A 13,422-nucleotide genomic window follows, 5' to 3' on the forward strand; every position below is an offset into this window, starting at 1 on the left:
AATGCCAGGATTCCAGTTCTATGTGCCCTCTTGATCAGGTCATACTTTGCATATGTTACCATGAAACTCAGGAGTAGTCCTTCTAGTGAGTGTGGAAAAACTACAGATTTGGTTCCTAAAACATGTTAAGCTCCTCAGCAGGTGCAGGCGTCCTCCATGTTCAAAGCTGCAGAACTGGGAAGTTATGCTAAGTTGAAAGAAATTAACCTCAATTAAAGGTAATATAGATTGATACTTGCAGAGATAAATATGATGTATTACTCAGGAAAAAAATCATTAAAAGAACATTAAAGTTGTGACAAAAAAAACAGTAAAAGTGAGAAAATACACAGTGAAGGGCAAATGTAAAATCGTTTACATCTTTTCTAATATCTAAATGTAACAGGACATGGTAAAGAATTAGTTAAGAATATGTCCCACTGTGCCTAGATATTAGGATTCGATCCTTCAGGGCATATTCTCATCTTGATTTTCAGAATTTCTGTTGCTCAATTCTCATTAAATATCTTAAATTGAGAAAATATGGTACCTTTCAGCAGTGAATTTCTTCTCTTGCCCCATGCCCATTTTGTTGTTTTGAGTTTTGTCCCTTAAATTTTACCAATTTTTTTTAAATCGTAATGAAACTTTACATGCAAATAATGATGATCCATGGCAATGATTTATAGTGTAATGAAACTGTGTGGTACAGACAAGAGACACAATCACATGCACAAAGTTAGGTAGGGCTAGGACTCAGGACGTTCAGGATATGTCTACTCGGCAAAGATAATCCTATGGCTGGCCTGTGCCAGCTAACTTGGGCTTGTGGGGTTTGGCCTGTGGGGTTGTTTCATTGCTGTGTAGACTTCTGGGTTCTGCAGGTCGGCAGGCTGAATCGGCTAGCACAGGCCAGCCATTGGATGTCTAGTTGCTGATATACCCAGAGTGGCAAAACCACCAAGCTCTACCAACTAAGCTAAAGGACAATTTCATAGAATTCTAGGGCTGGAAGAGACCTCCGGAGGTCATCAAGTCCAACCTCCTGCTCAAAGCAGGATCAGTTCCAACAAAATCAACCCAGCCAGGGCTTTGTCAAGCCAAGACTTAAAAATCTCTAGGGATGGAGAATCCACCACCTCCCTAGGTAACCCATTCCAGCACTTCACCCCCTTCCTAGTGAAATAGTTTTTCCTAGTATCCAATCTAGACCTCCCCTCACTGTAACTTGAGACCATTGCTCCTTGTTCTGTCATCTGTCTCTACTGAGAACAGCCTCTCTCCATCTTCTTTGGAACCTCCCTTCAGGAAGTTGAAGGCTTCTATCAACTTGGGTGGCTCCTGGCATTAATAGCATCTTCTCTGTGAGATGGCTGATAATGAGCAATATCACTCACTCTCATGTAATGTTTCAGTATATTTCAAAGGACCAAATTCAGTGGCACAACTACAGAACTCAACAAAAGTTTTTTTTAAAGATGAAATAGTCACTGTCACTCTAAAGGTTAGTGCCCAAAATGCACCTTGTTTACTTGTCAGCACTGAAGATGTTGGCTGGCAGTTGGAAAAGGCATTCACAGTTGTGAAGCAATCTTCTCCTCCATTCTTTCTGTTTCTTGTCCATCCTCCCTGTTGAAGGAAAAGGCCAAGGTAGAGACCATCAGATAACCACCCGATAAATGTGTGGTTGCACAGGTGGTTTTGGAGAGAGAACTTTGCCTTCTTTGACCCTGGATGTTGTTCCAGGACGAAGGATTGCTAGGAATAGATGGGAATCCAACTAAGGAAGAAAGGGAAGAGCATCTTGACAGGCAGACTTACTAGCTTAGTGTGAAGAGCCTTACACTAGGTTCACTGAGGAATAGTGACATAAGCCCTGAAGTTAGTGGGGAGGAAACACACGGAGTAGAGTGCATCAGGGGAGGCCTCCTGATCCCTACTGAGAAAGTAGGGCAATTGGCTAGTTAGCTTAGGTGCCTGTATGTGAACATAAGAAGCCTGAGAAACAAACAGGAAGAATTGGAAGTCCTGACACAGACAAGGAACTGTGATGGGATTGAAATAACAGAGACTTGGTGGAGTAACTCACGTGACTGGCACACTGTCATGGATGGCTGTAAACAGTTCAGGAAGGACAAGTCGAGAAGGAAAGGTGAAGGAGCTGTTGAGTTCAGTGTGAAGAGTAACAAGGGTGATACCATCGTTAGGAATGTTAAAAAGTGGTTTTTTTTGGGGGGGGGGAGGAGGAAATGTGAACCGCTGAAATTTTCAGTGGTTGCATGTTTACACGTTGGGGAGGAGGAGGTGGCTCCATGTGAATAATGGTTCCCATGAGCCACCTGCTTCCCCCCTTCCTTCCCTCTTCCCCCCGCTGGGCTGCTGTCTCTATATCGGAGGCAGCAACTTTGTGGGTGGAGGAGAGGAGGCAGACAGTATCTGGTGCTCGCGGGGAGCTGACTTTTAAGCCAGCTTCCCAGAAGCGCCAGCTCCTTTGGAGCCTCTTGCCCTCCTGGGTTCAAGATCCTGACAAAAGGAGGAAAGGAGAACAGCAGAATATAAACCCTGGACTTGAGAAAAGCAGACTTTGACTCCCTCAGGGATGGGCAGGATCCCTTGGGAGGCTAAAAAAAAAGGGCAAAAAGGAGTCCCAAGAGAATTGGGTGTATTTTAAAGAAACCTTACTAAGGGAGCAGGAACAAACCATCTAGATGTGCAGAAAGAAGAGCCAATATATTAAGTGACCAGCTTGGCTCCACAGAGAAATAATCGGTGAGTTTAAACACAAAAAGAAAGCTTAGAAGAAGGGGAAACAATTGGAGTTGTACCTAGCAAGGGATGTGAAGGAAGGATTTTTACAGGTATGTTAGCAACAGGAAGGCAGCCAGGGAAAGTGTGGAGCCCTTACTGAATGGGAAAGTTAGCATAGTGACAGATACAGAAAAAGCTGAAGAATGTATTGCTTTTTTTTTTTTGCTGTGGACTTCACATAAAAGGTCACCTCCCAAGCTGATGCTGGAGTTGAGCAGCACAGTATGGAGAGGAAGTGACCAGCTCTCAGTGATGAAAAACCAGCGTAAGAACTATTTAGAAAAGTTGGACATGCATAAGTCCAAGGGTGCTGAGAGAGTTGGCTGATGTGACTGCAGAGCCATTGGCCATTATCTTTGAAAACTCGTCATGATTTGAGGGAGGTCCTGGATGATTGTAAAAAGGCAAATGTAGTGCCATCTTTTAAAAAAAGGGAAGAAGCAGAATTTGGGGAACTTCTCAACTATTAGCCTCATCTCATCCCTGAAAGTGTCGTGAAGCAGACACTTACTCAAGGAATCTATTTTGAAACACTTGAAGGAGAGGAAGGTGATCAGGAACAGTCAGTATGGATTCATCAAGGACAAGTCATGCCTGAACAACCTAACTGCCTTCAATGCTGAGATAAATGGCTCTGTGGATATGGGGAAGGCAATGATGATTTTAGCAAAGCTTTTGATACAGTTTCTCACAGTATTCTTGCTGGTAAGTTAAAGTAGTATGGCTTGGCTGACTGGAAAGCTGGATAGGTTGTTTGGTTCAATGTCTAGTTGGCAGCCAGCACAGGAGATGCATAGGGGTTGCCCGTGGGGCCAAATGCACCCCGGTGACAGAACAAGAAGCAAAGGCCTCAAGTTGCAGTGGGGGAGGTCTAGGTTGAATCTTAGGAAGATCTGTTTCACTAGGAGGGTGGTGAAACACTGGAATGGATGGGTTACGTAGGGAGGTGATGGAATCTCCATCTTTAACAATTGGAGTTGCCCCTAGCAACTTAAAGATTTTCAAGTCCCAGCTTGGCAAACCTCTGGCTGGAATGATTTAGTTGGGGTTGGGGACAGTGTTCCCTCTAAGGTGCGCTGCAGCACAGCTTCTCAGGTGATTAATCAGCCCCACCCAGGCAGTCAGCTCTGTGCCTGGAGCCCTGAGCTTCTAATTGGGCAGGGTCGATTAATCACCTGTGAAACTGTTCTGTCACGTCGCTTAGAGGGAACACTGGTTCGTGTTTGATCAGGGTGTTGAGTTACATGGTCTCCTGAGGTCTCTTTCAACCCCAATCTTCTATGATTCTGTGAAAGATTTTCCACGTCATATCTCCAGTTCTTGTTTTATCTGGAAATTTCAGTGGAAAAACTCATCCAAACATTCCAGAACACCAAGAAAAACATCTATAGATCTTCATCACTACAGGTCACTTATCCTCCAGTCAGAGCCTAATTGCTGCAGTGTTGGCAAGTGTGGGATGTATGTATTTGACACCATTGTGCATACTGAATAAAGAGGTATGGTACATGATGTATAAAATTTCATCTCTTTTACTGTTGTCTTAGAAGAAGGAAATATGAGACTTTATTACCTACACAATATAATACCCAGTATGTGATTGTTTGCTGCAGTCATAAGGTTAAAATTAGCTGCATAAACCAGTCAGGAAAGCATATATGAAGTATAGTATTATGTCAATATTGTATAGAAATTAATGGACAACTAATAGATACACATCTTGTTAGTAGTGTTTTGACATAAATGTAGAATTGCACATCCACACATAGATTTAATCCGACTAACAACACATGACAAACTTATGAAAGGTCCTTGAATAAATAGAAATACTCTTGTGCATAAAGTTATTTACATGGTTGCAGGAGTGGGTCCATAATTTTTTCATGCAGTTATCATAAGGGCAATTGTTGCGCGTGAAAATAAACAGATATAGGCCATAATCCTACTTTAACTCATTGGTTTCACATGTATTTGCTATGAATGTTTGCACAATTGTACTGGTCTACACACTTTGGAAAGCCTGGCACTCTGTCTACATATTTGTGCTTTCAATTGATAAAACAAATGTTGAGAGGACAAGAGTTCATAGCATATTAACTGAAAATTAAAAAAAAGCTTGATTCTCTTTACTTTTGTGGAATTAGTAGAGAAATATTCTATACCATGTAAGTCTTTTGTTTTCTGTAGAAAGGAAAATCTGTAAGTCCTTTGGAGGTTTAAATACAATATAAATGTCATGCATAATCATAAGAAGTATGCAAAATGTTTTAGAACATTTGTATTGTATGGAAGCAATTACTGGCACTGTATGTATTACACACCCCTCACATGGGTTGAGGCCAAAAAAATGAAAGTTCCTCAACAAAATTACTTTAGTGTGGGTGGGAAGAGAGCAAGGTTAACTTTTATTAGGAACCAATGCTGAGCCATATTTTAATGCCAATCACATACTTTGTAAGTCAAATATATAAGTAATAAAACTGTTTCATGTTAGACTTAGGTTACTCTTTCCCTTCAGTCTCTGTCATGCGTCTTCCAAATAGTCTTTTACTTTTCATATAAGGACTCTTTAAGACATGACATGCACCAATAAGAATCCTGTTTAGAGCAAGCAGCTATTGTTCGCTTTGCCTTTTGCCCAGTCTGTGGTTGCTGAGATAGTAAAGTATTCAGTACCCTGTTTTTCAATATGTTAGTTTTACTGCCTTAAATTAAACCATAGTTGCCTCCCATGCTTCAGATTCTCTTATTTCAGAAGCATGGAAAACACCCCCTCCCCCCTTTTTTTAAAGTATTTATGATTTTCTATACACGTGTGAGAATACATGATTTGCTTTACTGGGTTTGACTAATGCTATCTTGCTTCTGACTCTAATGCTGAAGAGACAAGTGAAACTGTCCAGAAGACGCATCTCTCCATGGATTCAATGAAACAAATCTTCTTTACTGTCTTTTGCCACATATATGATCAGTTTACATACAAACTCTCACTCTCTCATCTTGTACAGTTACATCTTCCAAATATGGGCTTTTCCTACTCCCTGTTTGACCCTAACATGTACAATGTGCAGAGAGGGTATAGCCCATTTGGGGCTTTTGGAAGAAATATTTTTGGCTCACCTTACTCCTCACCTTGCCCCCCCCCCCCAAAGTACTAATTGCAAAACTATATCACAAAAAAAGGGGTAGTACCATTGTTAAAAAAAAATCCACTTTAAAGAAGATGAATGGTATTTTGGAATAGTACTAAATCAGGCTCTTTTGGCACCCTAAACAATTGCTTAGTCTGCTTATGTTTACCTTCACCATTGATTATGTGGCATGCCTTCCATCACTTAGGCAGAGACCCAGAAATTGAGACTAGTACAAATTAAGTTTGGTGTAATCTCCCCAGCAGTATTGCCAACCACTCTCTGAGGGCATGTCTACACTAGAAAATTATTTCAAAATAACTAAATTCAAAATAATAACTCCTAAAATAACTATTTCTAAATAAAGTTATTCCCCAAGGAAAGTGGGAGTACAGTTTTTTAAATAACTAGCCCATTATTTTGAAATAACAAGCTTAGTAGTGTGGACGTTCCACTTATGATTTCAAAATAAGGGTGGGGAGGGCTATTTTGAAATAGCTCTCTAGTGTAGACCTGGCTGAGAGTACGACTACTTATGTCCTATGTAAGAAAATACATCCTCGTGGAAGACTACTCTGCCAATCATTTGGAAAAAACAGGAAGTATTATTGATTCTCCTGTGAAAGACAGAAATACTCATAGTTCTTCTTCGAGTGATGTCCCCGTGGGTGCTCCACATTAAGTGCTGGGCTTGCCCCAGCGGCGCAAGACAGAGATCTGTAAAGCCGTAGTCAGCTGGAATGCGGATGTGCGGGGTGAGAGGCGGTCTCTCGGCGTTTGTGCTCTCCCGCGCTGCGCGATCCAGTCTCAACCAGTTCCTCTTCAACCGCCTCAGGCTGTAGACGGAAGAATCATCTCTCTTTCTTGTCCAACCTTTGTGAGAAAAAATTTCAGCTTTACTTTCAGTTTTTAGTGTTATATTAAGTTCCTTATTAAGTTCTTTGTTACAACTCTAAAACAAACAAACAAAAACTGTTCGTTGTTAGCTCCAAGTTCTCCCTTCCCGTTTTACCGAGTACATAGTTGGAAAAAAAAGGAATAATAACAGAGAATAACGAAAAAGAGAAATAAAAGAACAAAATAAGAAAGCACGGACCAGCGGCATAAACTTCGTAGCCATGGGTAATAGAACCCTCAAGATGCCGGGCTCTCCCGGATTCAAAAAATGCTCCTCATTCAAAGACCCCATGCCCATCTCTGAGGCCACGCGGCGTGTATACGATGTCTTGGCGGGAGAGCCATGTTCCGCAAAAATGCGCTCATTGCTCCAAGCTCACAGCAAGAGCCCACCGAGACTGCAAAATAAGGCTCTGTATGATTTTATTTCATAAGGTCCTTCAACTGCCTGCGCCAGCCTCCCCAACTTGGGACGCGCACCAGCCTCAGAAACGGAACGCCTCCTCTCCATCAAGGGCTCCCCCTAAGAGGCCCAGAACCGTCGCTGAGTAGATCTTTCCCTCTAACGTGTCAGGGTAGAGCTACTCAGAGATCTAAGTCCGACACGGCAGTTTCAAGCGCTTGTCCCGCTTTGAAACCGCGTAAAACAGTGTCCTCAGCACCCAGTCATGCGACTGACACTTTTCTGGCGCGAAAAGCTCCCCCGGCACCGAAGCCATCGGCACCGGCTATTTCATCAGCACCGAGGCTGCCCTTGGTACCGTCATGCGCTGCATCTACTTAATCATCCTCTTCAGGGGACTTAATAACTCCGGCGCAGGAGCTACCGGCACCGAGCTTGGTGCTGGACCATTCTCTACCTTCACGAGCTCGAGATGAGACTCTGGCACCGGTCCCTCACTCTCAGGACCGACAACCTACGGCACTGCCTCAGGATGTGCCGGCACCGACTCAAATCCAATCGGCGCCACCCTCCACGCACCCGGCACGTGATTCCCGTGCCAAGAAACATCGCTCGGCACCAGCCTCGGCCCCGACGCATATGGCACCGGCCTCGGCACCAGAATGCACAGCTACCAAAGCATGTACTAAGATGCACCCCATCCGTAGCCCCTCTCTGGCCTCTCCAGTGCCTGTATTCTCGCCTGCTCCGTCTCCATCTCTTCCTTCTCCATTGAGCAGGAGAGCACCATGGCGATCTACAAGGTACTCCTCACCGGACAGACTGCCATCTCCCTTTTTGACACCTCCTAGACAACATCGAGGTTCCTCCTGCTATTTTTCAGCCTCGCCTTGGCCATTACAGCGCAGATCATACTCCCCTTCTCCATCTATTAAATTGAGAAGGTGGTCTTCGCACTACGATTACACGGCTCGTCGTTGTTATACTCGCTCCCTATCCCGCTCCTCCCATTGCTACCGGGAACGTTACCACCATTCCCATTATCACAGAGATCTATCGCCTCACTACCGCACAAGTCATTACTCACTTGGATCGCCTCCACATTCGATAATGGTTTGCTCTTCTTCCAGACATTCTCCTTCTATTCCACCTGCCAGCCAAGCCTTGCCCGCCACTCGCCCATCTCCTCTTCTCCAGGAACAACCTTCCACTCAGTCGCAACCTCCTGAAGTTTCTCCCATGGAACAATCCTCTTCTCCGAACGATGCTGTTATCCCTGGAGACACCTCACCACCAGACGACTTGAGGCAGTTCCAGGACCTTTTCAAGAGAGTAGCAGTCTCTCAGGAGATCCAGCTAACAGAAGTTAAGGACAAACAACATAGTCTCTTAAAGAATTTACAGTCTGCTCACTCTACTAAATTAGCCATACCTCTGGACGAGTCTGTTAACTAATGAACTCTGGTAGACTCCTGCCTTTGTTCCCCCCACTAACAAGCGGGCTGATAAGAAATACTTTGTGCCCCCAAAAGGTTCTGAATTCTTGTTTTCTCACTCAAATCCACACTCAAATTCTCTGGTGCTCGATGCAGCCCAGCAGCGCGCGAAGACGCCTCAATATAAGTCTGCCACTGCTGACAAGGATTCAAAGAGGCTCGATTTATTTGGGAGGAAAGTATATACCTCTTCAACTTTACTCCTCCGGATCTCAAATTATCTGGCGCACTTGTCAAACCATAATTTCAACAGTTACCCCTTCAGAGACCCCTTCTAAAGTCAATAGTCCAGGAGGGCTATGCTTCTACTCGTACTAGCCTCCAGATCGCTATGGATGTGGCAGACACTGCAGTGCGTACCACAACCACCGTAGTTGTTATGCGCAGGGCATTGCTCCTCCAGTCCGCAGGGGTACTTAAAGAGCTTCAGTCCAAAGTAGAGGACTTACCATTTGAGAAAGATTCTCTCTTTGGGGATAAGACGGACTCAGCCTTACATTCCAACAAGGACACGAGAACAACCCTGAGATCACTGGGGATGTACATCCCTCCCTGTAGGGTTGGTTTACTGCTCTTGACCTCAAGGACGCCTATTTCCACGTGACAATCCATCCCGTTCACAGGAAATTTCTTCGCTTCACAATAGGGGAGGACCATTACTAATATCGAGTACTCCCATTCGGTCTCACCACCGCACCACGAGTTTTTACGAAAATGTTCATAGTCATGGCCTCTTACCTGCGACACATGTCAGTCATCATCTATCCTTACCTCGATGATTACCTGATAAAAGGACGCTCCTCTTCGGAGGCCTCGCACATGGTCCGGATGACGATCGACACTTTCCTCTTGTTGGGTCTTCTTCTCAATGAGGACAAATCCACCCTAGTACCTACCCAGACACTCGAGTTCATAGGTGCGCTCCTCGATTCAGTCATGGCGAGGGCATACTTACCTCTACCCAGATTTCAAACACTGCAGAACTTACTGGATCAGCTTCTCTACAGTTTCTCACTGCAAGTAGCAACGGTTCTCAAGTTAATGGGTCACATGGCCTCCACTACTTATGTCGTTCCTCACACCAGGCTTCACTTTCATGCACTACAGCATTGGCTAACCACAATATACGATCCCGTAACGCACAATTTGGGCAAATGGGTATCCGTTCCTACCACGGTCAAGTCTTCCCTCCAGTGGTGGAAAGTAGGTGACAATCTACTCTCTGGCACGCATTTCCAGTACCCGTCACCGCGCGTCCACATCACCACTGATGCCTCTCATCAGCTGGGGTGCTCACATGGGCAACCTAGCCGTGCAAGGTCGTTGGTCTCCTCAGGAATCACTTTTACACACAAACCTTCTCGAGCTGAGGGCCGTTACCAACGCTTGTAGACACTTCCGTACACACCTCCGCAATTCCACTGTGGCCATTTTCACGGACAACGTAGCCACCATGTTCTATATCAACCGTCAAGGGGGTGCACGATCCCGTTCTCTTTGTGCGGAATCAACCCGACTTTGGAATTGGTGCATTGCCAACGGTATCACACTCATGGCCTCCTACTTACCTAGCATCAACAACACGATTCCCTCAGCAGGAATTTTGTGACACAACACAAGTGGGAGATTGATTGCCATGTACTTCACTCTGCATTTTGCCTCTGGGGATTCCCTCAAATAGACCTTTTTGCCACGGCCGCCAACAGAAAGTGTCACCGCTTCTGTTCCAGGGCAGGCCTATGTCACCACTCATTAGGGGACGCCTTTCTTCTTGATTGGAGCGGTCCCCTCATGTACACTTTTCCCCCTATCCCACTTATCTTCAAAGTCCTTCAGAAGATCAAGTCTGACAAAGCCTTGGTCATCCTCATAGCACCCAAATGGCCTCGCTAGCATTGGTACCCAATTCTAATGCGCCTGGCACAACATCCACCATATCGACTACTGCTCGTGAGCACCCCAACCTCCTGACTCAGAAGTGAGGCTACCTCCTTCATCTCCAACTACACACACTGCACCTGTCAGCCTGGTACCTAGTTGGCTGAATGCTTCTGAAGCCCTCTGCTCCGATAGTGTTCAGAATGTTCTTATACATAGTAGGAAACAAAATACACGTGTTACTTACCTGTCCAAATGGCGTTGTTTCACTTCCTGGTGTTCCGACCGCAACCTCAACCCTCAAATTGTCCTGATTCCTCTCATCTTGGACTATATGATGCATCTACAACAAAACGGACTGGCTTTAGCGTCTATAAGGGTCCATCTCGTGGCACTAACTGCATTTAGACAGCCAATAGGGGGAATTTCGCTCTTCGCTCACCCTCTCACGAAGAGATTTCTTAAAGGTTTAATGAATCTAAACCCTCCTGTATGTCCCCCCACACCATTGTGGAATTTGGAATTGGTACTCTCTGCTTTGACAACACGGCTATTCGAACCTCTGGCTACCATACCTCTCCAAACCCTCACCCAGAAGCTGGTCTTCCTGATCACCATCATGTCGGCGCGCCGAGCAAACGAGATCTCTGCACTGATGGCGTCGCCTCCATACACTGTCTTAAAAAAGGACAGTGTTATCTGAGACACCACCCGACCTTCATCCCTAAGGTCTTCTCGCAATTCCATCTTAATGAACGTATAGTTCTACCGGCCTTTTACCCAAAACCTCATGCATCTCCTCTCGAGGCCACCCTTCGCACATTAGACGTATGCAGGGCCTTAGCGTTTTACTTGCAGTGCACTAGGTCCTTTTGTAAGACTGATGGTTATTAGTCTCCATAGCAGAACAATGCAAAGGACATCCCCTCTCATCCCAGAGAATTTCTAAGCTAATTGTCTCCTGTATATCACAATGCTATACCCTACGTCCGTAGTCACCAACCAGTAGATCTCAGGGGCTCCAAGAGTAGCTCTTGAGCCCTCTCTGAACTGCACACCTGCGCAGTGCATTTACATTAGATTTCCTCATGTAATGTAGGCGGGGCTTCAAGGAAGGGGCGGGACAGTAGATCTTCGCCTGTTCTGAGACTTAAAAAGTGATCTTGGGTGTAAAAAGGTTGGAGACCACTGCCCTACATAATGTTCCCTTGCCTCAATGCCTTAAAGCCCATTCCACTAGGGCAGTAGGCTCCTCTACTGCATTCCTTAAAGGTGTCCCTCTTGCCAATATTTGTAGGGCGGCCACCTGGTCTTCTTTCGACATATTTGCTAAACATTATGCCATTAACTCCAGAAGGTCCTCAGATACTTCTGTGGATACCGCAGTGCTTTCTTCCTTACATACACAGTGACTTCCGAATCCCACCGCCTTCTTTGGGTGGGTACTGCTTCTGAGTCACCTAATATGGAGAACCCACGGGGACATCACTCGAAGAAGAAAGCAAAGTTACTCACCTTTGTGCAGTAACTGTTGTTCTTCGAAATGTGTGTTCTCCCCTCCCCCGCCCGTGGGTGCTCCACTACCCACCCGGCCTCCCCGCTTTGGAGTCTGTTCTCTTTTGCAGATCCTGAGATGGCTCCGAGGAACTGGTTGAGACTGGATCGCGCAGGGCGGGAGAGCGCGAACGCCGCTAGATTGCCCCCCCCCCCCCGTGCATGCGCGTTCCAGCTGACTACGGCTTTAAAGATCTCCGTCTTGTGGTGCCAGGGCAAGCCCGGCACCTAATGTGGAGCACCTACGGGGGGACACATCTCGAAGAACGACAGTTACTGAACGAAGGTGAGTAATTTCGCTTTCTGATATACCTTGTGGAACTGTAGTGTGTAAAGAAATGGGTCGTCAGGCCAGCACTGTGTTATAGGTATTAGGATATGTTCAGTTTTGCTTTATTATTTGTGAATAATTTCTTAATGCAAAAACATAATTAACTGCTGAGTGTTGTGTACAGGGAAGTTTATGTGGTAAAGTAAAAGCCATGTAATAAACAATTGTGATGTCACTCCCAGGAGTTATGAAAATTAACTGATTAAAATTCATAGAAGATATGTCACAACTTTTTATTATATAATGGAGTCAGTAGGCTGACTACTCCTACTAAAACCAATAGGATTTAGTAGGAGTAGTCAGTAGGTGGACTATGAGCCAAATCTGGATCACCAGCCGGTTTTGAATGGACACTGAAATTTTTTTATTGATTTTATTTTTGACTATCTATTTGTTGAGGTTATTTTTTTTTGGAGTCAGGAACTTGACTATACTTGGACCAAGACCTCTGGACCTTAACACAAAATAATTGACTATCCCTGCCTAGGTAGAGTCTTCGATGGCCAAAGTGCTGCGGTCGTCGTGGTGAGGAATAGCCCCTCTGACCGCTAAGTATAACTTTCGGAATGGTTAAAAAAATAAATGCTGTGGCAGTGGGCAAAGAAATACTGCCAGTGGAGAAGGAAAAGCTGCAGGCTGCTTTTGTGGAGAGATTCAAGAAGAGTGGAATTGGAATATTAAGATTTAATCATTTTGTTGATAGCCCTTTGCATATCTGCTGATGTCTTTCCCTTGCAGGGGTTAAAGGTAGCTAGAGCTGGAATCATTTGGCAGGTTATAAGTAGGGTAAAGGAAAAGTTGAAGGAGTAGTAAGGGGAGTGGGAATAAGTGTATGTGGGAGTGAGACTTGGATTTGGATGGTATTAAATATAAAAGTAAAAAACAGGCTTGTTTTTGCAGTGTGTGTGCCTGTGTGAGTAATTCGTCTCCAGGTTATGCTGTCTA

The 13,422-nt window shown here is 44.8% G+C and overlaps 1 protein-coding gene across 2 annotated transcripts in view; it reads left to right on the forward strand.

Moving 5' to 3' along the window:
* The window catches only part of BNC2 (basonuclin zinc finger protein 2), a 474,676-nt gene that overhangs the window by 106,933 nt on the left and 354,321 nt on the right, over positions 1-13,422 (forward strand). Inside the window, exon 1 of one of the 2 annotated variants that reach the window (XM_089779189.1) lies at positions 12,279-12,432. The exons of the other annotated variant lie outside the window; for it this stretch is intronic. The gene's annotated coding sequence lies outside the window, so the exon portion shown is untranslated. Of the gene's footprint in view, positions 1-12,278; positions 12,433-13,422 lie in introns of those variants that run through there. 2 annotated transcript variants of the gene reach the window in all.

The sequence above is a fragment of the Pelodiscus sinensis genome, chromosome 6 (assembly GCF_052426305.1).
Source record: "Pelodiscus sinensis isolate ZL-2025 chromosome 6, ASM5242630v1, whole genome shotgun sequence".
Classification (NCBI taxonomy): Eukaryota; Metazoa; Chordata; order Testudines; family Trionychidae; genus Pelodiscus; species Pelodiscus sinensis.